We start from the raw sequence: 26,398 nt of genomic DNA, 5'->3' as shown, positions 1-26,398 counted from the left end.
AGGCACCACTGCCGATGGCAGGGAGGGAATGAGATGGTCTTTAGGGACCCTTCCAACCCAAAGTAGTCCGTGATTCCATGATTCTATGAATATGTCAGTTTAAATGCCAAGTTCTTCACCAGAATCAGCCTGGCAGCATCCAGGCGACAACACCAGTGGGTTTCTGCTTCTCTTCCACACACTCAAGGAATGGTTTGGGTTGGAAGGGACCACCCCATTGGGTGCTGAACCCCGGAGGATGCTGAGCTTCAGTGGGGTGCTGAGCTGAGCCACGGCTGATGCTGAGCCCCAGAGGATGCAGAGCCACACTGGGTGCTGAGCCAGGTTGGTACTGAGCCCCAGAGGATGCTCAGTCCCAATGGAGTGCCAAGCTGAGCCCCGGAGGGTGCTGAGCCCAGTTGATGCTGAGCTCCGGCGGGTGCTGAGCCCCGGAGGATGCTGAGCCCCGGCTGCTACACAACCCCGGCTGATACAGAACCCTGGCGTGTGCTGAGCCCGGTTGATGCTGAGCCCCGCAGGGTGCTGAGCCCCGGCTGATACAGAACCTCGGCTGATACAGAACCCCGGCGTGTGCTGAGCCCGGTTGATGCTGAGCCCGGATGATGCTGAGCCCCGGAGGGTGCTGAGCCGCAGCGGGGTGCTGAGCCCGGCTGCTGCTGAGCCCGGCCGGCAGCCGAGCCTCCGTGGCCGCCGTCCCGCCGCACTTCCCGCCCGCCGCTTCCTCCTGGCAACGCCACGCGGTTTCCAGGGCCCGCGGTGCCCCGGAAGCGGCGCGGGCGCGGCGCGGCCATAGGGCGGAGCCGCGCGGGGCGGTGCCGGCGCCGAGCGCTGCCGGGTCGGGCTGTGGCCGTCGAGTGCCGTGAGGGAGGAGCTGCGGCGGGCGCGGGGAGAGCAGCGGCGGCTCCGGCCCGGCCCAGCCCGGCCCGGCCCGCCCGGGGAGCGCAGCGCCGGCGGAGCAGGTACGGCGGCGGGGCGCGAGCGGCGCGGCCCGGGCGGGGGGCGGTGCTCGCGGCCCGCCCGCGGCGGAGGCTCCGCCGGGCTCGGCGCTCCAGCCCTCCCGGTGCGACGGGAACGGCTCCGGCCGGGCGGGCGGAGGAGCCGCCGTGGGGCGGCCCGAGGGCCCCCGCGGGGCGGCGGCTTGGGGTCGCGGCTCCCCGCGGGGTGTGGGCGAGGGGAACCGGGGCGGGTCCGGGGCGCCGGGCTGCTGCTTCCCGGCGGGGCGGAACGGCGAGGTTGGAGTAGGGGGAAGGCGGCAGCCCGAGCTGGGGGGCTGTCCCGGGAGTGCCGGGCAGGGACCTGCCGGGGAAGGAACGGGAGGTGCCTTGGGAGCTGCTGAACCTGGTGGTGATCCCAGTCTGAGGAAGCGAAGTGCTCTGTGTAACTGGAGGTGTATCAGCAACTTATTGTGTGAAGAAGTTATCTATCCCCCCTACGTCTGGGAAGTATTTCCATACGCTGTTTGGCACACTGTGGAACTCTAAGGGTTGGGGTTTGTTGTCTCATCCAGGTAATGGATTCGGGATGGTTTGGGTTGGAAAGATCTTAAAGGTCATCTCATTCCACCCCCTGCCATGGACAGGAGCACTTTTCACTAGACCAGGCTGCTCCAAACCACGGCCAAGCTGGCCTTAGACGCTTCCAGGGATGGGGCAGCCTCTGCTGCCTCAGGAGGGTGACATCTGCCCTTCCAAATGTTTCACTGCTACCAGCAGTCCCCTTTAGCCTTTCTCGACAGTGACTTCTCTGTTCCTGGGAAGTCTTCTGAGCAGAGTCCAAGCTCTGTTGAGCAGCCTCCCGTGCCTGACTTCGTGTGACGTTTTCTACCTCGCTCATTTCTGGGCTCACCGTGACCTGCCTGAAGTCCCCCTGTCACGGGTGTGACCTCAGACTGGACTGGTTTTTTTAACTAGTGACCTAATGCCTGTCAGCTTGTGCAGCCACTCCCCAAGTTCTTCAGGACCTGCCTTTTCCTTCTCTCAGCTCCCCAGCTGCTGGCTGTGATTTACCCAGAGAAACCATCTCCACATCCCTGGTTCGGTGCTGTGTTGGTTACTCAGTCTCTATTGGGAGAGGATGATGGGTGAAGTGGGAATCATGAGCTTTACTCCTGTTCAGAAGCTCTTATCAAATATTTGCAGCATTTTCCCACAGATACATTCCAAAAAACACAAAGAGTGCCTTTGAATTATGAGTTTGCAGAGATTCAGGCTGCAGAATTCCTCAATGCTTGCCAGTGGCTCAAGTTTTAAAAGTGCCACCTGGGTGGTGAAGTGTCACTGATGAGAGAATTTGGGTTTCATGGCATTGCTGTTGTTGAGGGATGCACACACTGATTATTTCCACCTGAAGCTGGGCTCACACTGGAGCTCTTGGAGTCAGGGATGAGCTGGAGGTGCTGCCAGTGATAAATACCAGCAGGAGTTCTGTTCAGGGAAGGTGACTGCTGGCAAGATGTGACCCGATAAGAAAAGAATTTAAATATCATGGTTGTAATAAAAAAAAAAATCACTATTAGTAAAAAAAAACACGCAGATCTACTTAGGAGGAATGGAGGATGGAGGTGAGGGGTGCCAGGGAAATCTCAGTTTCCTCGTTGAAGGTCTGGCCGCCGGTGGAGCGGCACCCCGGCACCGCTGATACTCCAGCCTTTTGGCAAAAATCTTGCTGACTCCAGTGAAATTTTAGACTATTGGCTTGTTAAAATCAGGGCTTTATGCTCACACCCTGCGTAAGCACCTAAGCTTTTTTCAGACACAAGTGTTTCTTGAAACAGTTCCTGCCCTGAAATCACTTTTTCTGGACTGGGCTGGTGCATTTTTTATTCTTTAGCAGCTGTTGGGTGGTGAGGAAGAGGAGTCTCATCTCTCTGCTTTCCTCTGCAAGTCTATAAATGCGTGTTTTCAACTGCTGGCCGAAAGTTCTCACAAGTTTGGGCCAGTTTGGGCTCCTTGCTGTGTTTTGTGTAAGTTCTGTTTTCTGGACGTGAGGGCTGGAAACTCACACCAGATTCTCACAATAAATTTATCTGGGACATACCTGCCTGTGTTTATGCCAGAGTTGCTTCCTATAAATCAGCTCTTCTCTCCATTGGTGCTTTTGAAAAGCCTGGCCCAGCTGTTGGCTCCTTATTTTCAAACCACAGTCACTCTTTTCCATGTTCTCTGTTGCTCTCTTAACTGCACACATTTGCAGGGCAGGGCAGGGGAGGGCTCTCTGGGATGCTGTGCCATGCCATGGAGGATTCCTTTGTGCTGGAATCCTTCATGGATGGGACAGGTTGGTGGCTCACAGGTCATGGCAACAAGCTAATATCCTGTCTCTTTCTTTTTCCTTGGATTAAAGAGGTTTCTTGTTCATAGTAGTGTTTGTTGTGAAGTCTGAAGTGCCTCATTCCAGCCCCATCTATCTTGCTCTTCCATAGGAGTTTTCATGCTGTTCCAGTTCTCTGTATTGGCAACAACTTGGTTTGCTGTGCCAGAGTCACTGATGGAAAATATTCAGGCAGGTTCAGAACTCCACTCTGAGGGGAGCTGTGAGCTGGGCAAAATCCTAAGTCCATCCTAGTCCACAGCCACTTGCTGTTTTCCCTGCCCTGACACTGCTCGTTTTCCAGCTCTTAGGAAGTAATCAGCCCCTGTGTATTTTCAGGTTAACAGATGAAATCCTGTGTAATGCCTTAAAAAGTGCTACCAGATGAGACCAGGGATCCATCTGGCCTGGTATCCTGCTCACTGGTAACCAGGAGCAGATGCTTGGGGAGGGGAGAACACAAACACAGCACATCTAATCCAGGGAAATAGTGCTTTATTTTTCTCTCTCCAGCAGTTCATGACCTCCCTGAGCCAGGTGTTGAATTTAGGAACCTTCACACTTCTCTTCATGATAATCATGATTTTAGGAGAATACTTTTTCCATTCTTGGTAGTCTCTTGGCTGAATTGTCCTCATGTATTCAGACTTTCTGTGGCTCTTCTTGTATCTCATGTCATTGCCAGCTCTGCTCCAGCCTCCTTGAGACAGGTAAGGCAGGAGGGGGTGGGGCACAGGACAAGGGAGGACATTGACAGCACTGCTGGGTTATATTTATGGTGCAGATACCTCTTCAGAGGTATTTTAGGGGTATTTTATCCTATATCATCGCCTCTGTAATTACAAGTGTTGTGCTTGTTCATTAGTGATCTTAAAACCATGGAGCCATGGTTTTTGGTGGAATATTCTGCTGTAGTCCTGCTTCCTAGGGTTGCTTTGAGTTCAGTCTGTCGTGTCTCCTGAAGTTGATTTTAGGGTGGTTGTTCCTGATGTGCTGCTCTGTGAATTGTATCACCCACTCATATCACGAGATTTTACTGCAATTCCTTGGAGTTATTGCTCTTATTTACTTCTCATCCTGAATTATTCAGAGTAGCAAATGTTGTCATCTTAGTAACACAGCTCAGTGTAAAGCAGAATCCTTTGGTGAGTCCCTCCTGCTGCAGAACGGACCAGTGATACATTCTTCCCCCTTATTTACCAGTTATTTATGTACATGAAAGATTTTTCCTTGTATCCTGTAGTTTTTCTCTCCAGAGAGCTTTGATGGATTCTGCCATGTAGCAGTCTTGCTTTTGTCAATGGAGTAGATCACCTGATTTTCTCTTGTTGATGTGCTCTGTCCACTGCAAAAGGAAGAAGGAAAAGGAGAAAAAAGACAGAAGCTCTTGACTCCTGAGACATGGCTTCATTTTGTACAATATAATTAGCCCTGCAGCAATTTAGGCTGGTCTTTAGGCCAGCTCAGCTCTGGTTTGCCCTGCGTGGCTGCCTGGGCTGGGGTTGCCCAGACTCTGCTGAATGGTTCTGTGAAAGCTGGGCCAGGAGACTTTCAGGTACCAGCTTTAACAAGGGCACTTCCCCATCTCCTCCTGTGTGACTTTGGGGTAAAGTGAGGCTGTTGCTGTCACCTCATCATCTTTTGCCACCAAAAGCCTGATTTTTCGGGTCAGACAGGGAGAGAGGAGATGGCCAAGCTCAACAGAGTGTGTATAAAACACAATTTTAATTTTTGGGAGATGTTGTCTGATAATTTGTTAACACAATAATGGATCCTGTGGCTTCTAATGTTTTTTGTTTCCTTACTAAAAGGTTGTAAATTTAGATTTTGTTTCCTTCTTGGTCATTTAGCCTTGCTGTACAGATGGGTTGGCTTTGATTGCTTGGTCAGATCACACTGTAGGGCTCACACCAATATTCCAACTGCTATCCAAGGTGAAGGCAGGAATTAGTTCAGATGAGATGTTAAGATGAAATTCTTCTCTGTGAGGGTAGTGAGGCACAGGTTGCCCAGAGCAGCTGTGTCTGCTCCATCCTTGGAAGTGTCCAAGGCCAGGTTGAACAAGATTTGGGGCACCCTGGGATTGGGGAAGGTGTCCCCTGCCCATGGCAGGGGGTGGAGCAGGATGAGCTTTAAGGTCCCTTCCCATCCAAACATTCCATGGTTCTATGAGTTGCTGCTTCTCTCATCCACTCCTGGGGAGGAATCACTTTTTGCTGTTTAAGAACTTGGTCCCAGTGTCACACTCTGAGCTGGCATTTGCTCTGGTGACATGGGGGGAACATGGAGCCTGGTTAACACTGTGTGTCCTGCTTGTGCAGCCCACTGGTGACAGTGTGACAGCTGCTGCTCTGGTGTCTGAGGCTCTGCTTTTCTGGTTTAAACTTGTAATTCTGATTTACAGGGGATTTCTTGTTGACACAAAAAACTTGAGGTGCTCTAATGGTGGTGTCAGCTTAGGTCTTCTAAATGTTTGCTTGGTCCTTGTGTTTTATTAATGTCTAGTGGCTTCTCTACTCTCCACTGTGTTTTGAATGAACTTGCTGGGTCCACTTGCAAAGCAGACATTTGAGTTTTTCCATCATACTTTTAGACTTACAGCACTTGTGAAGAAACACTCCTGACCCTTGTTTTTGTCTTTCTAGCTGACTTGCACTGTGTTTATATTTTCCTAGCTGTGGATTTTCACATGGCTAATTCTTGTCCCATCTGTAGGAGTTCTTCAGGAGATGAGGCTCTTATGAATCACCTTCTTTCCCCCCAAAGATGCATCCTCCTCAGATATACTCTTCTGTGGATCTGCTGGCTTTCCTCTTCTGCAGTGTGAGAGGAACCTTTGGTTTTGATTGCAGGGGCTGCTGTCATAGTGCTGTTTTGATCCATTCAGTCCTTGTTCTTTTACAGGCCTCCAGTTGTCCCAAAACCTTCTCAGATCCTAATGAATCCAAGCCTGAGTGTGAGAGCCATTCTTTGAGGTGCTGTCACAAAACTGTTGCTCACTGCCTTCCTATTCTCAGCCTGAATATTGCCTCTGGACACTTCCCTCCTCTTTTGCTGCCTGTAACCTTGCAGAGCCTGGAGTGCCAGGGCAAGGGGGAATGGCTCCCCACTGCCAGAGGATGGGGTTATATGGGTTACTGGGGAGAAATTCCTCCCTGTGAGGGTGATGAGGCCCTGGCACAGGTTTCTCAGAGAAGCTGTGGCTACCCTACCCGTGGAAGTGTCCAAGGTCAGGCTGGATGGGACTTGGAGCAACTGGGATAGTGGGAGGTGTCCCTGCCCAAGACAGGGGGATGGAATGGGACAGGCTTTAAGATCCTTCCAACCCAACCCATTCTGGGATTCTATGAAGTGGTAAAATCTCAGAATTTTTGTGCCTACTTCATCTCTATGTTCCACATTAACACCCCCCAGCCCCTGACCTTTGTTTTTCACTTGAGGGAAGAGGTATTTGAATTCCTTGTTAAATGGCCCATTTAATTTCTGGTTCATCAGACTCTTCCTACCTTTTAAACAATCCCTTTTTTCCTAGAAATTGGCAAAAGCACCAATGAAACTCACTAGGGGTGAAATTACCATTTTCTCCTGGCTTTTCATATGTTCTTCCATCTTGTCAGATCCATTTGGAGCAGCCCATCTCCTGCAATGGATAGGTGTCTCTTACCTGTCTGAATCTTCTGGTTTGCTTTGCTCATCTTTGAGCAAATCTCTTCAGGAGAACAGCTTAATAGCCTGAAAAGCTGACAGCGATTCCACCCTCAAGATCAGCCTGACAATTTCTGTGTTGTGGAAGACAATTGAATAGCTTGGATTTGCTACTCTGAGCATTTAATGCAGGAATGGGGATATTCACCAGGGAGATGGGAAAATTGTTTTCCTGTCTGCCTCTGCTCTCCTGCTCCATTTTTTTTTTCTCTTTCTTCTTACAGTTGTATTATGACATTCCTTTAGGCTGGGAATATTGTGGCTGTTTACAAAGATGTGAAGGTTTTTCTGCAGTCCCAAATCTTTTTCCTGAGATCTTCCTGTCTCCGTAGCTCTCTTAGATGAGTTGGCCACGTTGTGTGGGGTGCATTAGAGGAGGCCACATCATTTATTAAATATCCTGAGAAGCTGCTGTCCTGTATACATGTTTTAATGTCTAGTGATAAAACCTGAAGAGTTCATGCAGTTTGTACTGAGCTTAAAAAAACTTTGAAATACCTGCTTCCTATAGAGCTACTCCTTTTTCCCAGCCCACAAGGAATTGCTGTGCATCAGTGCCAAAGTTGTAGGAGAAACCTATTTGAACTCTGTGAAACGAACCTGTCTGATGTGTTTCCTGGAGCTATTTATTTTATGTTAGAAAAGATGGCCTCTGCAGAGCTCAGTTCATGATTTAACCCCTGCCATGCCCTGGGCTGATCCCCCAATGTGGGTGTGGGGGGTGCTTAGGTGAGACCCCACCTGCAGAGCTGCCTCCAGCTCTGGGATCCAACATCAGAAGGACATGGATCTGCTGGAGCCAGTCTAAAGGAGGGCAAGATCTCCAAGGGCTGGAGTTCCTTCTGCTCTGGAGCCAGGCTGGGAGAGCTGGGGGTGTTCATCTGGAGAAGAGAAGGCTCCAGGGAGAGCTCAGAGCCCCTGCCAGGGCCTGAAGGGGCTCCAGGAGAGCTGGAGAGGGACTGGGGACAAGGGATGGAGGGACAGGACACAGGGAATGGCTTCCCACTGCCAGGGGGCAGGGTTAGCTTTGATATTGGGAAGAAATTCTTCTCTGTGAGGATGGTGAGGCCCTGGCACAGGTAATACCTTGTTTGCAGAAAGAAGCCAAACTCAATGTTCCTTTGTTTTGCACATTCATTTCTGAGTTACAAGTCAGAGGATAGATTCAGATCATTTCAGCTGTCACCCTTCACATTAATGGAGGGCTCACAACAGGGAAAACTAACACAGGAGATCTGTCTGCATCTGTCTAGTCTTGTGCTTAGCAAGGAGGGGTACATAAATTGACTTATTGACTTGTTCAGGTTGGCATCACCTTTAAGATCATTGAGCCCAGCCATTAATGTTCCTTACGTCTAAAATTCTTTAGGTGGATTTTGGAAGAGTAGCAGTTTGAAGTCTCTCAGACTTGCTGGATCTCCAAGCTTTCATTCCTCATCACTCAAAATTCCTTCCAGATCTGACTGCTGTTTGTTTGGGTCTGTTACAACAAATGAGAGGCAGTTCTCTAAAATGCAGCTTTAATATCATTCATTGAAGGTGGCACTTCTGGCAAATGTCATGGAAGAGTGTGACTCTTCCCAAGGCTGGAACAAGCTGCTTCACTATGCAGCAATCCCATCCTGCCCCATCTTGGCCATCCTTAGTTATCTTCTAACTGTCTTCCTTTGTAATGCACAAGGCCAGTTTAGTTTCTGCAGCTTATTTTTATTTCCTACATCTTAAAAGAACAAGTTTCAATGAGCAAATGAAACTTAAGAACCTTTAACATCTTATTTTAATGAAGCAGAGGCCACAGGCTTTGTAGTTGTCTCTTTTCAAGTCCGGGTTAGACTTCAAAGGTCTCGCCTTCAGGAGTTTCATGCAGACTCATCCTTGGTGTCTCTTTTTTGGCAGGTCACAGCACTCTGGTTTGTGCTGGGGGAAGGGACTGAGGTAGCACGTGCTTTAAGTAATTTCTTAAATGGAAATAAACACTTCCAAAATACCTGCTGTGTGTTATTCCTCCAGGTGGTGAGGTTCTTGAAAGTGTTCAAGGCCATGTTGGGTGGGGCTTGGAGCAGCCTAGTCTAGTTGAAGGTGTCCCTGCCCATGGCAGGAGGTGGGACAAGGTGGTCTTTAATGTCCATTCCAACCCGAATCAGCCTGTGAATTTATGATTCTTCCCCACCCTGTATAATTTTCACTCCTTGGTGGCTCTCTCATTTTTCTAGCCACGGCCTACCTCAGCTGGCTTACCTTCAGTGCTGGGTTGGATGCTTTGGAGGCCTTCAGGTTCTCCAAATGATCATCCTGCAGCTGACATCAGTCCTGTAGCCACTTTGGCATCTGATACTGCTTCCCAGCTGTCCTCTCTGTGGAAAGGTTCTGACCAGTTTTCCATTCTGAAACAGCTCTGTGCAGTGTTGGCAGCACTGAGGCTTCAGTTTGATTTGTGATAAATGCAGTGCCAGTGAGGTAAATCATCACTGGGCTGTGCTCTGCATCTCTGGGGGACTATCTGCTCAGATCCCTGGTATTCTGGGATTAAAATCCAAGACTGGTATTAGGCTCCAACACAATTCACAGCTCTCTGGTTTTGTGTGGATTTGCTGGGCACAGTGCTGGTACTTGGGGGTTTTTATCCCTTCTAAGTGTTAGGAATTACTGGGCATTCTAGAATGCCTTTGCCTGTCATGATCCATGGCTGGGAGTGGGATGTTTTGGACCCACTTGTTCTGTTCTTCCTGGTGCTTTAAGGAGACAATGTGATTGAAGATGGGGGTTTGGGGGGAACTTGGCTGCTGTGGTGATAATTACAGGTTTTGGCTGGGGGCCTAGGGGTCATGGCATCCTCCTGGCTAGGGCTTCTGCAAGGACAGGTTTGGTAAGAGCAGTGATGTGCAGGGTGGCTGTTGGATGTTCAGGTAGCCTTCTGTGTCACCATCTGTTTGGAGAGGCATTAGGGGATGGAGCATGACTTCCAGATGCCTTTTGGACCATATACACTCAACAGGTAATGCGAGAAACCATGTGCCTACTTGAACTTGGTGTAGTCATCTTGGTAATCCTGGCTTTGCATGCTTGAGCTAATGCTCCTGTTTGAGTTTCTGTCATGGAAATAGGTTCCTGAGCATCTCTGAAGGCCTGTAGGACTGAGGCAGATAGTTCACAAATTCCTCAGTGGTGTCTTGAAACCAGATTGTTTAAATTGTTTTTTCCTACAGATAGATTCTTGCAGTGATCCTGGACATCAAACCTCAGCTGACTGCTGTGGTCCTTCAGTGGGTTCATGGCTGATAGTGATCCTAAGACCTAACACAGCTGAAAAAGCTGAGTCACCCCTGCCTCTTTGGCTTGGAAAATCATTAAATGTTTGACAAAACTGTTGGCTGATAACACTTTTTGGTAAACTGGGGCTTGTCTTCACAAACTGTTCAATCAGCCTCTGCTAACATTTACAGAAGCTTGGAATAATCCCTGAGTTCTTGTCTATCCGCTCTTGTGTAGCTGTTGGAACTGTAGTGTGAGGTGAGGTAGAGGAGGAAATGTGCCTGCTAGGGAGGTGTTCTGAAATATATTTGTGCTGAAACCCCATCTGTTAAATCTTCTTGAGCTCCTCCTGCTCACTCTGAATGTAGTAGTTTCAAGCAAACCAGCCCTAACAGGATCATGGCGTCCCCAGTGCAGAGTTTGTGGGGTACTCAGTGACAGCTCCTCTTTGATGGATTGGGATCAGGCTCCCCATTTATAGCTTCAAGATCATTTGCAATTAAATGGAGTCAAGTCTTCCATGGGATTTAGCCTAGGAACAGTGCTCCCCACCAGTATCTGAGCTTCCCATAACTAGCAGACTTGTCTGAGGCACAGGTGGCTAAATTTAGTCTTCCAGCGAGCTTGGTATGACCTTGTGCTGCAAGGACTTTCTACTTGTGTCTCTCTCAACACAAAAATACTGGTTTTGTGTGGTGGACAGAGCTTTGAGGCTTGAGGATGCCAAACAGCTTTTTGTGTTTGTCATTGGCCAACGCTTCCAGTGTGGCTGTTGGCAGGAATTCACCTGGGATTTGAATGCAGTGCAAAAGGTTCACGAGTGATCTACTGGTACAAAGCCATCCTCACCAGTGGGTATTAAGGCTTCAAAGGAGACAGACATGATGTGGTTGGTAGAGCAGATTACTTGGTAACAGACATTTCTAATTGACAGCTATGCTGAGATTAGGGCTTGAAAGTGGAAGTTGAATCAAAGCAGCTTCATACAGATGCAATTTCCAAACTGTGGCAAATGTAAAGTTTGCCTTCAAGGTAGCATGAAGCTTATCTGTGCAAAATAGCTCTTTACTTCAGCTTCTGGGAGAAGTCTGTAGTATGTGTGAGATGGTGCACAGAGGTGGCCAGTTCTGGCACGTGCTCCCTTGCGTGGGTTTGCCTTCTTGTGTGAAGTGAGACTTATCCTCCATGTTCAACTTCAGCAACTTCTCCTTGAAGCTGTTTCTAATTAAATATGTAATTCAACCTATGAGCATAATGAAGAAGATGCCTTCAATGTGTGCTGAGAGTACTTCTGGAGCTCTTCTGCCATGCTCCAAAAATGCCAGACTCCTCTGAATTTGGCAGTACAGCTGAATGGGAGAAGTTGCTAGGAACTGGAATAGGGTTTTTGGGTGTCTGCCATGCTGTTCAGGAGCACAGTGAGTGAGTGGTGTGGGGCTTTTTGCCACGTGAAAGAAACTCTTTTGCAGGTGAGTAGGCAAAAACCTTTTGGTTGGCATGGGCATGGCTTGGAGCCATTGGGATTCATCTCTCTGGTATTGACTCAGTTGTTGGTGGTGCACTGGTTTCTTGCTTGATACAGATAGTACACATTGTTTTATTTTTTGGAAGGCTAAAATATTAATCTGATTAAGGATTAGGGTCGCTGAGTAATACACTGAGTAAATTGCAGTGGGTGAGTGTGTGACTACTCCTATTGTGTTGTGCATTTCTGGTCATTGCATCTTTACCAGGGTTGGAAAACATGTGGAGAGAGAAAGTAGAGTTGAAGGTGAATGAGAAGCTGCCTATCCTGGGCAATCTAAAATGCCTGAGACTCTTGGGATTGGGAGGATTTCATTAAAAAGCAGGCAGCAAACTTCTGAATGTTGCTGTGGAGCTGTGTAGAAGCTGTTGGTTTAGGAAGTTGGACAAAGCCAGGATCATTTATGTCCATAAAATGAATGCTGGTAGGACTGGGCAGTTGTGTCCATGCCCACATCTGTAATCCAGCAGTGGCAGATCCTGGAGCAGACTGCAGAACTTGGCTGCTCCCTGGATCATCCTCAGTTGTCAATTGACACGAATGTTGTCCTGCTATTAATTCTACCTTGAATTGAATGAACCTCCTGCCTTTCCAGAATCCTGGGGCAGCATGAGGAGGTGGTATTTCTGAAGAGCTCTGGAGGATGCCTTAGGGATTCTTAGAGGAGGGGAAATCTCCAGCTGTTTCCAGAATACTGTCCATATCTGCAGGCCTCCCATGCTGTGCTGTTCCAAGAAGATTTGCTGTACAATGTACTGAGGCTTATGAGTAAAAGCATTCCAGGGAGGATAGATAGAAATGGAAAGGAGGGAAATAAAATTAGAAATTAGGAATGAAGAAAGGAATTGAACATAAAGTTCTTGGTCCCTTTAAAAGGGAAAAATTACTGAAATTCCATCTTTCTGTGCAGAAAGTGGGAGGAGGTGATCATAATGCCTCTCTTCAGCTTTCCCAGTGTGGGATCCAGCAGGCAGCTGGGCTGGCAATCAGCTGATAGCCCAGAATGGGGCAGGGACAGCCAAGTGTGAGGCAGCACAAGTTGTGTCCTAGTCCTACTCTGTGTCATACTAATTACATGCAGTGTCTATATGTGTGTGTGTGTATATAGGGGTGATCCCAATATGTCCCTGGGGCTCTTTCCCTTGTGTTCATGTCATGGCTGACAAACTTTGGGTTGCTTTTTTAGCTTCCTAATCTGTGCCTGCTAAAAATCTGGTTTTAATCAGACCTTGACCTATTCAACTAGTAATTTTATGCATAGATGAGGAGCCATTAATGTAGCTTCATACCTAAACATGAGACTTGGTGTTTCAATACTTTCCCTGGGATTGAAACATCCTATTGTGGAATGTTCACAGCTTGAAGTCTTTTTTGTTACTTCTACAAAGGTACTTCTGCTGTGCTCAGAAGGGGAGATTTTGTCCTGCCTTTCCCATATACTGCTTGTCAAACCTGTTCCTGAGCTGCCCTGAGTTTCTAACCTGGCACAAAATTCTCCAGGTATTGTTGGGTTGGTTTTCTCCTGTTGCTCTAATGAGTTAGACTTGCTCAGCAGTGGGTGTGATAAGGGGAGAAACCACTGGGGGGTTCCTGCAGCTCCTTGGTTACTCCATGATCCAGAGAGCACCTGTGGGTTTTCCTTCAGAGGTGCTGTTTCATCCTGGGGTCAGTTCAAGGCTGCAGGCATCTCCCCAACTTTTGGGGCACATCTGGATTGTTGTGGGCTTCACATGTGGAAGAGAAGAACCAGAAGCAACAAAAAACCTGAGGCCTCCTAAAAACTTGAGGAGCAGCAGCAGAGGCCCTGAGGAATGGAGACTACTCAGCTTAATTTAGTGTTGCTCCCTCTCTTTAGAGAGCTGTGGTGTCACCTGAGCATGTGATGAGCTCTCTGAATCTCTCCAGTAAGGAAACAGGATCTTAAATATCTACATGTGGGTTACTGGCTTGTGCTTAGGTCTGAAGAGGGCAATGAGCTGAGCTGGCTGTTTGAAAGAGCACTAAATCAAGAGTCTGTTAATGATTGAGTAATCCCATGTAGTAAGGGGGGAATGTGGAGCAAATCATCGTTGCTGTGCAGGCTGGGAGCAGTGAGTGCTCCAGCAGCTCTGTTATCCTTTCTTCAAAAGAATGTGAAGAACTGAAGCAGCTCATCTTCAGATGTGAATCAAAGGGATCTTGCAAGAAAATTCCTTAGACTAGAGGGGATTATTTTCAATTTTTAAAAATTATTATTATATATATATTTTTTAAGTATTACTTCATGATGGTCTGGGTTGAGATTGAGATCTGAAGTGTGAACTTGGCTGTGTCTGACAGCAAATGCCATTTAGTATGATTTTAAACTTAGAAGGGCTCTATCCCTCTTCCCAGTGGCACTGGGAGTGGTGACATTTCTTGTGCAGATGATAGAAGGATATTAACTGTGTGATTCATGTAACCCATAAAGGGATCCTTGGAAAAGAAGAAAACAATAATAATAATACAAAATGTGAGCAAAGTGCAATGTGATAATGGTAACAGAGTGTGTGAGCTGCATACTGTGTGCCTCAGAGGGGGTGTAAGAGGAGTGAGTGCTATGTAGAGACACTTGGGGCAGATCTCAATCAGAGTCTTCCTCAAAGCCTTTTTCCATAAGACAGTGGGACTTCAAAATCCCACTTTTAAATATTTTTCATGACTCAGTGTTTAGTCAAGGTGGATGCTCTGTTTTGACCCTTCTCTGTGAACTCAGGTCACCCAGCCCCTTACTGGGTGCTGTTGTGGGTTACCCTCTGCTCTTGCTGCAGGGGAAGCCAAAAGGGAAAACTCCATTTCTTTGCAATAAAAAAATAGTAAAAAGCAGATGTTTCATATTAAGATATGTGCTTGTGTTTCCCTGAGCCACACTCTCTCCTTCTTCCAGACCACTGCTCCTTGCACAGGATCTGCAGCTGCTGCAGGGGGAAAGGTTAAATCATCTCAAAGTGAAAAGTAAAATACTCCTTGGGTGGGCTTTCCCTGTTTGAGTTTCAGGCTCTGGAAGCTGTACCAGGCAGGTCAGGGTTTGGGAGCAGAGGCTCACATTGAAAGGATAAATTAGAGTTCTCTTCATGAGTGTCCTCAGCTGAGCTGTCACATCTCTGTGCTCCCAGGCTGAGGTGTCACCAAACCACATCACATGGAATGATTGCTGCTGGAAGCATGCAGTGCAGCTCCATGCTGGGAGTACCTCAGGAATAGTCAGGGAAAACATAGAATGACATTTAATTTAGGATAAGCAGGCCTCTGTTCCTGATGGGTTAAAAGATTTAAAGAATCTCATTCCATGATATTCCTGTGTTGCAAGCAGACTCTACCTGAAGTTGCCTTCATGTTTTCTCTGATTTTTTTAATCTGGTATTATTTGTGGCACTGTTCTGTTCCCTTTGATCACAAAGATGGTTAGCATCAGTTTTGAAGCCTTCAATATTTTGGTGTTAATGAAGTGTAGGCCCCTGTTATGTGTTAGGGACAGGCAGCTTACTGGGAATATCAAACCTTCATGTGCTGGGATGACATCAGGTAACTCCAAAAAATATTTGCTGTTTTCCTCTTGTAAATACAGAATTGAGATCTAGATCTGTTTGCAGCATTTCCTTGCTGTGTTGGAGGGATGCAGGCTGCTCTTGAGTTAAGGGAATTGGGAGAGAGATGTCAAGTGGGTTTTGTAAGCCACAGGTTTGTATAATTTTATTTTTTTACCTTGGTGTGAGCTGATAAAGGCAGTTCTGAGCAGTGCCCAGGTAGAGTGTGGGATAAAGGCTGACTCTCTTCAGCTGAACAGAATGAATGTAGCTATCAGCTTTGGGGTGTATTCAGGGAGGAATTTGCAAATTACTGAGTCCAAGCAGGAGCTTTGCTTCAAGTGCAGTCATGAAGGCATTCATCTTTCTGTCCAGCTCTTCCTCAGGCATGGAATGTGTTTGGTTTTGACAAAAAGGGAGCAAAATCTACTCAACAACATACGACTTTTCCCCTTTTGACCCTGCTACATTTCATGTTTTGAGGGCAGACAGCCTTAATGTGTCATTGAGGTCCTTTCTGCTTCACTGCTACTCTGCTGGTTTTGATAGCTGCTGATAATCAGCAGATGATGTCACTGATTTATTTACAGCAAAATGCTGTTTATTGAGTCTGTGCAGTCAAAGTTCATGTCTCTTTCCCTTCTGCCAAGAAGTGGTTGTTTAGACCTGTCTGACACTCGAGGCTCAGCAGGGGGGTGAGTCAGGTCACAAAACCATCAGGGGTGCATCTGGCAGGACAGTCCACTCCTCCTGCCCTGAGGTCCAGAGAGGGTTAAATGGAGCTGACAGGAGGTGAGCTCAGATGTTGTTCAGGTAGCCAGGACTGCTGTGGCTACAAAAACTTTGTCTGAGTCTGGAGAAGAACTGGACACACTCACCAAGAGGCTGCACTGAGTGTTCTCCATAGAACTGCAGAATGGCCTCAGTTGGAAGGGACCCACAAGGACCAGCAAAGTCCAGCCCCTCACCTTGCACAGGACAACCCTAGCAATCACACCCAGGACACTCAGGTGCCCACACTGACTTGGAGAGGCCCAGAAATACAAACCACTGGAGGTGGGAAAATGCACAATATTCTTATTCTCTTCCTTGCCTTCCCAAACATGTGTGCCTGGGTGCTCTTCCAAATGGGAGGTCAAGCTAGCTGTGCCCTGTTCTTTGGTTCACCTCTTTGCCTCTTGGAGGATGTGACATGAGGTCTGAATGGGATCATCAAATCCAACTCCTGGTGCTGCACAGACACCCCAGCAGTCCCACCCTGTGCCTGAGAGTGCTGTCCAAAAGGTCCTTGAGCTGTGGCAGCCATGGGGCTGTGACCCTTCCCTGGGGACGCTTGGCAGTGCTCAGCACCCTCTGGGGGAAGAACCTTTTCCTAATATCCAACCTAACCCTCCCCTGACACAGCTTCAGCTGCCTCTCTTTAAAGCTGTCTGGCAGAGTTGAGGTGTCCTGAAGAAGCTTTACCACATACCAGAAATGGTCTGCAGAGACCTTGTATTTTTCCATGTGAGTGCAGAATGCTTTGATTGAGAGTCTGCTCCTGTGAACCCCCACTGATCCGGGACTGATGGGTTGCTTTTCAGGTAAGTCTCTTGTTTCTGGAGAATTACACATCCTGGGCACTGCTAAGCCAGGTTCTCATAGTCTGAGCTCAACAAAAGGGCTGGAGCATCATGTTGGCTCATGAGGTTGTGTTCCATCATCTGATGCTGGTGGGAGCAGTTGTACCTTTTCTGCTGTGCTCGATGGTGTCAACACTGGAGTAGGGCAGTGTCCATTAGGTTGGAATTTGAATATTCTTCTTGTGCTTTAATTTGTGAAGAGTACAAGCACCTCGAGCCTAAAGATGAGATGCTTTTTCAAAGTGCTACCTAGAGTTTTGTGCTGCTAACTGGTAATAAAATAATAATGAGCTGAAGTACGAAAGATCCAAAAGCTGTCTGTGTACCAGCTTCCTGGGAGAACTAAGGAGAAGAGGATTTGTAGAGTCACCTTCCCTGCTGTGGCAGGAGCCATGTCCTCCTTGGGGAGCCAAAAAGTGGCTGTGCTGTACCCCCACCTTGGAAGCACCATGCCACAGAAGTCACTCCTCCTGGTTCAGGCTGGCAAATATTTCCCTGGCCCCTGGAGGAGATGAAAGACCTGGCTGTGTACTCTAGTAGCAAATGCAAGCTTTTCACCGTGCCCTCAAGGATGTTAGTTTTTACTCTGGAGCTGAAACAAACTTCTCATCTGCTCCTTGCTTTGAAAAGTAATGTGGAAAATAACCAGCAGGGCTTAAAGCTTCTGGTGGAGCCCTGTTCTCTCACACTGACAGCTCAAAGAGTGTTTGGGGGTCTTTGTGGATTCTCCAGCTGGTGTGGTGGTGTTTCTGTGATTCTGTGATATTCAGAGAATGGTTTAGGTTGAATGGGCCCTCAAAGCTCATCTCATTCTGACCCCTACCATGGGCAGGGACACCTTCCACTAGACCAGAGCCCTCTGCAACATGGCCTTGAACACTTCTAGGGATGGAGAGTCCACGATCTGTCTGTTCCAGTGCCTCACCTGGAAGAGACCTCAAGTGGCCTTTGAGTGCTGAGCAGCATGCTGCTGGTTGGCCATGTGCTTGGAAGAGACCACTGTGTTGTGGTTCTGTTGACTGATGCAGGGGGTCTTCTCCTGAATACAGATGTATGGGACCCATGCCCAGCTCCACACCCCTGAAGGCTTCACGTCCTCTTGCCTTTGGCACTCTGGAAAATAAGTAACTCTTCTTGGTGAAGTGCCTGGTACAAAGCAAAGCATCCTCATGGAAGGATCCTGCACAACTTCTGCATGGTTGTAAAACATCAAGGCCTGTTCAGCTCCAGGTGTGTGTCTCTGGGCCTGAGGCCTCTATGGAGCTGTCCATGCTAGGACAGGTCACAGGAAAAGGGCTCAGTGTCTGAAGATGCTAATTAAGTGCAAAAAAGGTTAATTATTTGTCAACAGCTAGAAAGGGTCCCACTTGCCAGTCATAGTTTCAGATTTCCTCTTTTGTTGCCATTCTTCATTCTGTCTTATTCTTCCCTTCACCTAGGGATGTGGTCCCTGGATTCTCCATAATGTCAGGCTTTGGACATCAAGGCTGGAGCTTGTTCCCATGATAAACTGGTGCTCTAACAGGGCTGTCCACATATTCTCACTTGCTAAACATTGCCAGAGGTGCCTTTCTGCTCCATGTCATGCTTGCAGCTAAACAAGGTTCCTGGCCATGTTTAACATGAGCAGGATTTCTGGGTGTGTGGCCAGGGAAGGGATGGAGACCAAGCTCTGCATTTTCAACCTGGGGTTCTCTCAAGATGCTGGAGTCACATCTATGTGAATGTGGGGGTCCTGTTTGCTGTGCTTCAGGTCAAAAGGTCTGTTAAAAAAATGTTTGAATGTGATGGGGATGGGTTTTGTCACTTGGTCTTGCCAGTAGGAAGTGGCAGAGTCTGACTGGCACGGGGATTTTCCCATGTTACACTTTGATCCTCTGTAATGTGCTGGTCATCTTGTTCTTTGAGCAGAACATGAATAATGCCTAACCCCTGGTTCAAACCTGAACCTTAGGATGGCATGAGATGATTTATTTACCTTTATTCCTAAAGTGAATCATTGTACCATGGAGTGTGTTATAAATAGTCTTCTGTTTCGCTTCCTTGTTTGAAGTCACCACCAAACATTGGGATTGGTGTAAGGCAACTGAGTAAGTTTCTGGCCAATGAACCCATCTGGAATTTTTATGCCAAGCTTTTGGTTTTCTAAGTTTAAGTAGGGCATGTTCCAAGTGGCAAGACAGCAGAGCTGAAAGGGTGTTCAGCATTTAAATATGTGGACTGTCATGTTAGTGGGATGCTCCAGTTTTTTGCCCAGGAGTAGATGACAAGTGACTAAATGAAGCTGCAGTCTCTGTTTTCCTATGAATAGGTGCTTGTGTTTTCCCTTTCTTTTAGGTCTTGGTTGGTTTGGTACAAGTTTGGCTGGTTCTTCCTTGCTGCAGCCTCTGACCTGGTCAAATAACTTGGAACTACTTCATTACCAAGTAGAACAATAGATGGCCTTAAATGCTTCACAGTAAATTTTATATTGAGGGCTCCATTCAGCTCCCTAATACCTTTTCATTTGAGAGGAGTGAGTGTCACTTCTTGCACACTGCAGTAGTGGTATGTGTTCCTCACAATGGTGGTTGGCTTCGTTCTGAAGCTGGTGCTGGCTAATTGCAGAGGAGGATTAATTAATGACAGCTGTTGGGAGCTCGTGAGGACTTTCAAAGTCTTTTACAACCCCACTGAGCAATCCTCCAGGCTTCTGGAGGACAGGAACCATGAACAACATCAGAAGGGCATGGGTGTGACTTGTACTGCACTGACCACAAGCTCCTGAAAGGACAGGGCAGAGGTGGACACCAAATTCCCACGTGCTGCAGTCAAAATGGTGTCACTCAGCAGCACAGCCACAGTGGCTTTGGTCTGTCTTGCACTTCCTCTTGGAGAAAGCAAAAACACCCTCTGTTTTAGGATACTTATATGGACCTTTACTGTTCCATTGGTGTTCCAGCAGTTGGAAAAATAAGAATAAAACTGCTAACCTAGCTTGGAATACTCATTGGGGTGCAGATTGCTTGTAGCCTGTGTAAGGGAATCTCCTGTGGTGTTTCAGAAGGATCTTCTTTAGATGACAGTCAGAACTTAAAGTTGCTTTTCAAGATTTTCATTTTTCTTAGAACTCTCTAAAAGAGCATTACATGCCCAAGTTTTGAGTGCAGAACAGAACAGGCTGTCTCTGGTTGCTCTGGGCAGAGTTACTCAGAAATAGTTTCGTTTCGGTTTGACTTCCCCACCTGTCTTACAGTGCACTCCCCTTCAGAAATTGCTGTTTGGACCCTGTGCTCTGGAGGGTGTTTTTAAGGAAGAAAGTCAGAAACAAACAAAAAAAAAACCTTGTGCTTCCTTCTGACCAAAGTGCCTGGAGCAGGGCAGGAGATGGAGCCAGCCCAGGCACACTGCGTCAGGGGAGTTCAGGTTTGGGAACCTGTTTGCCCAGGTGGGGAAACACAGTTTACCAAAAGCCAAACCTCCAATTACTGAAGAGACAGAAAGGTGTATTTTTTAAGAACACACTGTCTTCTGAACTGAAGTTGACATTATTTATTGCAAGGAAAGCTATGAGTTTACCCTGGCATAGGGTAAAGAGAATTATTTTCCTATGAGCAGTGGGGTTTGGCTCTCTTTCATCCCCATACTTGGATGCTGCCATATCCAGCTGAAACCAAACGATGCCTTTTTTGTTTTTAAGCAGAATACAGTAAGATTGGAAGTCACTGGTGTCAGATGTTGTATGGAGACTTCCTAAAATGTGTTTTCTTCCTTGCCAGGTTTGGTACAGATATGAGTGCCCGGCTGCCCTGCTGCTCCCATGCCCCAGCACTCCCTGCCCTGTGATTTTGGATTACAAGCTTAAGAAGTGAATTACACATCAGCTGGTGAGTGTCACATGCCTTTGATGTTCTGGAGTGTCTTAGCTTGGAACTCAAATAGTCCTTCCTAAAAAAACCAAGCTCTCACCTGTGTTTGATAAGAGGCACCTCCCTTGTGGAAGCAGGGAGAACTGAGGCTGTTCAGCCTGGAGAAGGGAAGGTTGCATGGACACCTCAGAAAACATTCCAGGATCTGAAGGGGCTACAGGGAAGCTGGAGAGGGACTGTTCATCCAGAACAAGACAAGGGAGAATGACTTCAAACTAAAAGGGGGGAAATTTAGGTTAAACACAAAGTAAGAAATTATTCAATGTGAGGGTGGTGAGGCCTGGCACAGGGTGCCCAGAGCAGCTGTGGCTGCCCCATCCCTGCAAGTGTCCAAGGTCAGGACAGGGCTTGGAGCAACCTGGGCTAGTGGGAAGTGTCCCTGCTCATAGCAGGGGGTGGAACAAGCTGATTTTTAAGTTCCCATCCAGCCCAAAACATTCTGTGATTCTTTGATTCTCTATATAAGGCAAGACACTAAAAATCCAGTATCTTATCTGGATTATCAATAAAATACCTACCAAGCCTGTGGAAGGGTGCTTAGAGACCCAAATGTAAGTTGCTTAATTTTTATTCCTTATTTCCATTTTGGTTTGTTTTTTCCTCTCAGTTTTGTCAGCATTTTTCATCTGAAGTAACTTATCTGGGAACTTAGATCCCTGATTTCCTTTCCCTGGCATTATTTTTAGAAAGACACGTGTAGAGCTGAGAAGTAGGTAGCTGCAGTGTTGCTTGTCAGTGACTGACAAGGAAATTGGGCAGGATTAAAGGCAGGGAGAGTCCAGAGTCTCTTGTGGTGAACTCAGAGCAGAGCTGTTGTGTTGTGTGTATAAGTGTGTTTGTGTGACAAATAAAATAAGGGCCAGGGTATCTAATCTGTAACAGCTCACCTATGGAATGAGCAGAAAACTCAAAACTAAAGTTGTTGGGGAAATTTTCCTCTCCAGAAATCAAATGGAATAGTATTTGTAGGTGAGAGTGTTGGACTGATTCCAGTTGGGGTAGGGCCCTTGACTTAATGAAAATAAACCAGTGAGTGTTCTGGTTTGGTGAGGGTGGTGACCTCTAGGGAATGCAAGTCCCTGCTTGGCACAAGGGGTTTTTGGAGTGTCCATAACAGATGAAACTGGCACCAGAGTTCCCCTTCTGGACTTCTGAAAAAGCATTTATGTAGTGATAAACAATTTTTTTTTCTGTGCAGACTAAGTGATCCTGATTAAGTCATTGGGATGTTTTGTTTAGGGCCATAATTGTGCAGCATCCTTTGGGAATGTTGTTTCTATTTTTGGCCAAAGTGATGCAACAAAACAAATTCTTTTAAAATTGTAATTTCCATTTAGAATTTTCTCTGTAGAAAGTTTCATGAGCTCTTGCCTTTTGATAATTTCAGCTGGGGGCAGGGGTGGGGCACGGTGGATGGGCCACAGTTTCATCCTCTCAGCAGTTTCCAGCCTGGAGGAGAAATCTGGTTCCAATTTTGCTCGATACTGTATCTCAGATTATTTTTGCAGCTTCATTCCCTAAAACCAATTTGTCTATTTTTGGTGACAGTAGTAGGAGTGTCATTAATTGTTGAAAAGTGTTTAGTTTGAGCAGTTCAGGCTGGTGCAGTACAGTGCTTTAATATCTTCTATGAGCCCAGCAGAGGCTGTGTCATCTGCCTGGGCCTTCTTTCACTTTTTTTTTCCCCCTCAAAGAGAAGCCCCTGCAGTCTAAAGTTTGCTGTTGTGATATTGTGGAGGGTTTCTTTTGGAGCTGAAGTGATTGGCTTGTTTTTCTGTATCCTGCCTGTAAGATGTCTGGGATCTTGGGAAGCTTTTTGCCTCAGATACACCTATTTCCCAAGGTTTGAGTTCCTAGCATGCTTTTTTCACTTGGGTGAAACTTGTTTCCTGTTCCTACCTCCTTTAATCTTTCTGTGTATTTTAACTTAATATTTAGAGGCACATGTGAGTGAGGAGCTGGCTCTTGGCAGTGCCTTAGTGACCTCAGTGTGCTCAGTCAGCCACGTCCAGCTTGAGGAATTTGGCCTTAGGTGCAAATTTTTTTCCCTGGATGACATAAATGAACAAGAGCAACAGCAGCTGCAGCCTCAAACTGATGTCCAAAATCAGGGATACAACTGTGAGGGCCATAGGTGACTCCTCTGTACCCTGCCTGCATCCTGAGAGCAGCCCTGGGAATGTGGGGAAGCCTAAATTTCTTTTTGTACATGGAGCTTTCTAGTTGTATTAGTCATCCATCAGGCTTCTGGATTATTTAAGTGCTTGAGCACTCCTCAAAAAACAGCAATATCTATTTGTAGAAAGGTACATCATGTGAAGTGCAATTCCAGTATGTTAGAGCTGCCTGCTGGAGATGTTCTTGGGAATTTTGCCCTTCCAGTTGTGGGACTTCAGGAGCTGGAGAGCCCCCATCAAAGCTCTGAAGTCTTAAAAGGCTTCTGGTTGGTCTTGTGGATGTGTATGGTGGTGCATTAGAACTCTTCTGAACTTCTCCCACTAAATCGCTTTTCCTGTTCAGCCCAGTGCAGCCTCAGCTGGTCTGTGTTGGTCTCCAGACACTGAGAAAACCTGAGGAGAGGGTGATCTGTAGCAGTAAGGGGAAATATTCTTCCATCAGGCACAGGAAAACTGACTCAAATAGTGAAAGACCAAAACCCTCTTCTCTAACTCTTGAACTTGTTCTGTCTTGAACTGAGTCTGAAAGCGCCTAAAGCTGAAATGCTCCATTTTTAAGCTGTAATTCTTCTGTCTATGCTGTTGGCAGAAAATCTTTAGGACAGTTGCTAGCTAGAAAGTTAATTCCAATACAGCACAATTATATCCTCATAAACTTAGAGAAAACTCAGATCTTCATGTGTTTTGTAATGCGTGTGAGTTGACTTCATTGTTTTCCAACCCAGAAATTAAACATGAGGTTTCATGTAGGCTTTTGAAATTCACAGACTGGCAAAACACTTGTCCTTGCTTATGCAGTCTGGCTTTTATGTAACTCATTATTTTTGCTCAAATGTTGCAGATAGTCGGTTTCCTCTAGCAACAGCCACCAGATGTTTCACTGAACAAGACTTAATTCTTTAAAATTGACTTGTGAGAAATGTGTGAAGGCGAAGAGGGAGGCGGAACAATTGTGTGCCAGTGTGATTTCCATTTCCTTGCTAAAACCCCCCCTGCAAGCCTTGCAGTTTGATTCCAGCAAGGAGGGATCCTGATTTTTTGTGGTACACTATGAGGCCTTGTCTGTGGTTTTTAGTGTTTCCATAAATGTGGTGTTGGGAGCTGGGGGATGGGATCAAGCTGTCTTACAACTGTTAGTGTTGCTTGGGCAGTTAGCTCTATATGGATTAATTCTGTCTGGTGGATATGCCACCGTGGGAATCCTGCTGTCTGTAGTTCTTCTGTGATCAATCATGGGCTTTGCTAGACTATTTCCTACTTCATATTTCCATGGGAAACCAATCCCTACCTTAGTTTTCCAACTGGGGGAAGAGAATGACCCAGTGGGGTGAGTGGTCCTCGTGGTCACTTCAAGAAGTTCCCAGCAGCTCTTGTCTCTGAAACATCCCACTTCTGGGGGTTTGTCCTGTCCATCCAGGACCACTTTGTGTGGGAGAAGATTACACAGGGATTCTTTGTTGGGAGTGAATTATCTGCAACCTGGATTTTTGGGTCTGTTGTTTTATTGTCCATGTCTGCAGAGACTACATAAATCAAGGCAGAGCTGTGCCATTTCCCTTCCCCACAAGGATATCTTGCTCCCATTTTCCTCCTTCTTGTGCAGTTTGTGCATGGGACAGATGATCTTCAAGAGGAAATTTACTGGTCTGTCACTGGGGGTATTGGTGATAGCTCTGTACCTGAGAAATAAGGATTGAGTAGAGAAGTTCAGCTCTGCAGATATTTTCAGGATTCTGGAGATGAAAATATCTCAAGGCCGGGTTGGATGGGACTTGGAGCACTCTGGGCTAGTAGAAGGTTCCATCCCCCCATGGCATGGGGATGGAACTGGATGAGTTTTAAGGTTCCTTCCAGCCCAATCCAGTCTGGGATTCAGCTGCCAGCCAGCCCTGCAGTTCTGGAGTTGACTCACTGAGAGGTCAAACAAGCACCAGAGCTGGTGAAAAGGAGGCACTTGAGGGTGTTTGGTGGATGGAGGACCAGGTAGCACTTTCGGGGTAGCTGGATGTTAACTGGGGTACATGTCTGATGTGTGTGTAGGAGGCATGCCTGTTTGGTAACCTGGGGGCTGTTCAGCTCTGCAGTCAGAATTATCTCATCCCAGAATTACAGAATCATTTAGGTTGGAAAACACCTTTAAGATGAAGTCCAACTTTTGACCAGTCACCACCTTTTGATCTAGAACAGAGCACTAAGTCCTACTGTCAGTTGTTTCTTGAACACCTCCAGTGGTAGTGACTCTACCACCCCCCTGAGCACCCCATTCTGATGTTTCATAACTCCTCCTGAGCAGAAATTCCTCCTGATGTCCAACCTGAACCTCCCCTGGCACAGATTGAGGCTGTGTCCTCTCATCCTCAGCCCCAATGAGGCACCTAAAGCCTGGCTTTGCCTCCCACTCTCCTTCCTCATTGTAACCATGCCAGTGTGGGGCTCTCTGCTCATGAAACTGCCCTGTCCCTCCCAGAAGTGTGGGAGGTGTGACCCTGACCCGTGGCTGCCAGTGCTGGGAGGCTCCACTGGGCTGGAATTGCCTTGTTTTTGCCTAATTTCAGCTTTTAGCCTGTCTCAGCCTGGCTGCTAAGCTACTAGTGCTCTGCTCATGGTTTGTTCCATCCCTGGAATGGGATGGAGGAGCCTGAGCTGCTCTGTTTCAGGTCCTTGGGATGCTGTGGGGCATTTTGAGGGTTCACCTGGAGGCAGCTGCTGGAAAGTGCTTGTAGACAGGATAGAAGATGTTGCTGGGATAAACTGATTTTTATCTGGGAAAGTTTCCTTGCTGCTCACTTCCTTTGGGTCATGAGTCTGGAGGTGTAAAGACTTAATTGTTTTAATTCTAAGGATTAGGTTCTTTTTCTCATTACCTCAACCCCTCTTTCTGAGCTTCAGCACCTCCAGTTTGAAAGACTAAGATCAAATCTAGAAGGGACCTATCACAGTGAGTGGCATCCCTGCCCGAGGCAGAGGGTTGGAATGAGATGAGCTTCTCACCCAGACCATTCCATAATTCCACAAGTGTGTGGATTGCTGTACATATGGAGCTTTGATGCACACCCAGACTCTGTGGTTGTGCTGTTGTAAACAGAGTTGAGAAGGCTGGTTTTGAGCTGTGCTGGAGGCTTGGTCTCACTGATTGCTTTCCTGGGGGAAAAAACCTCACTACCAGGAAAACTAAAGCTTGATTGCTAAGTTTTGTACCTGATCACCACCTAGATCAGGTGTAAAATGCATTTTGTATATATGTGTGAGTTGGGAAAATTGTCATACAGTACCACTGACCTTTCCTTAGAACAAACAAAGCTCACTGTTAACATGCACCCATCACAGTAATGCAGGGAATAATCCCTGGAAAATA

General features: G+C 47.1%; 1 protein-coding gene across 2 annotated transcripts in view; it reads left to right on the top strand.

Moving 5' to 3' along the window:
• Positions 1–829: 829 nt before the first annotated feature.
• CSNK1G1 (casein kinase 1 gamma 1) overlaps positions 830–26,398 on the top strand; it is a 101,061-nt gene continuing 75,492 nt past the window's right edge. For both annotated transcript variants that reach the window (XM_059858032.1, XM_059858033.1), the window contains exons 1-2: positions 830–959; positions 20,717–20,824. The gene's annotated coding sequence lies outside the window, so the exon portion shown is untranslated. The remainder of the gene's footprint in view (positions 960–20,716; positions 20,825–26,398) is intronic.

Source organism: Haemorhous mexicanus, chromosome 13 (assembly GCF_027477595.1).
Source record: "Haemorhous mexicanus isolate bHaeMex1 chromosome 13, bHaeMex1.pri, whole genome shotgun sequence".
NCBI classification, from domain to species: domain Eukaryota; kingdom Metazoa; phylum Chordata; class Aves; order Passeriformes; family Fringillidae; genus Haemorhous; species Haemorhous mexicanus.
This window is presented reverse-complemented; position numbering and strand designations above follow the sequence as displayed.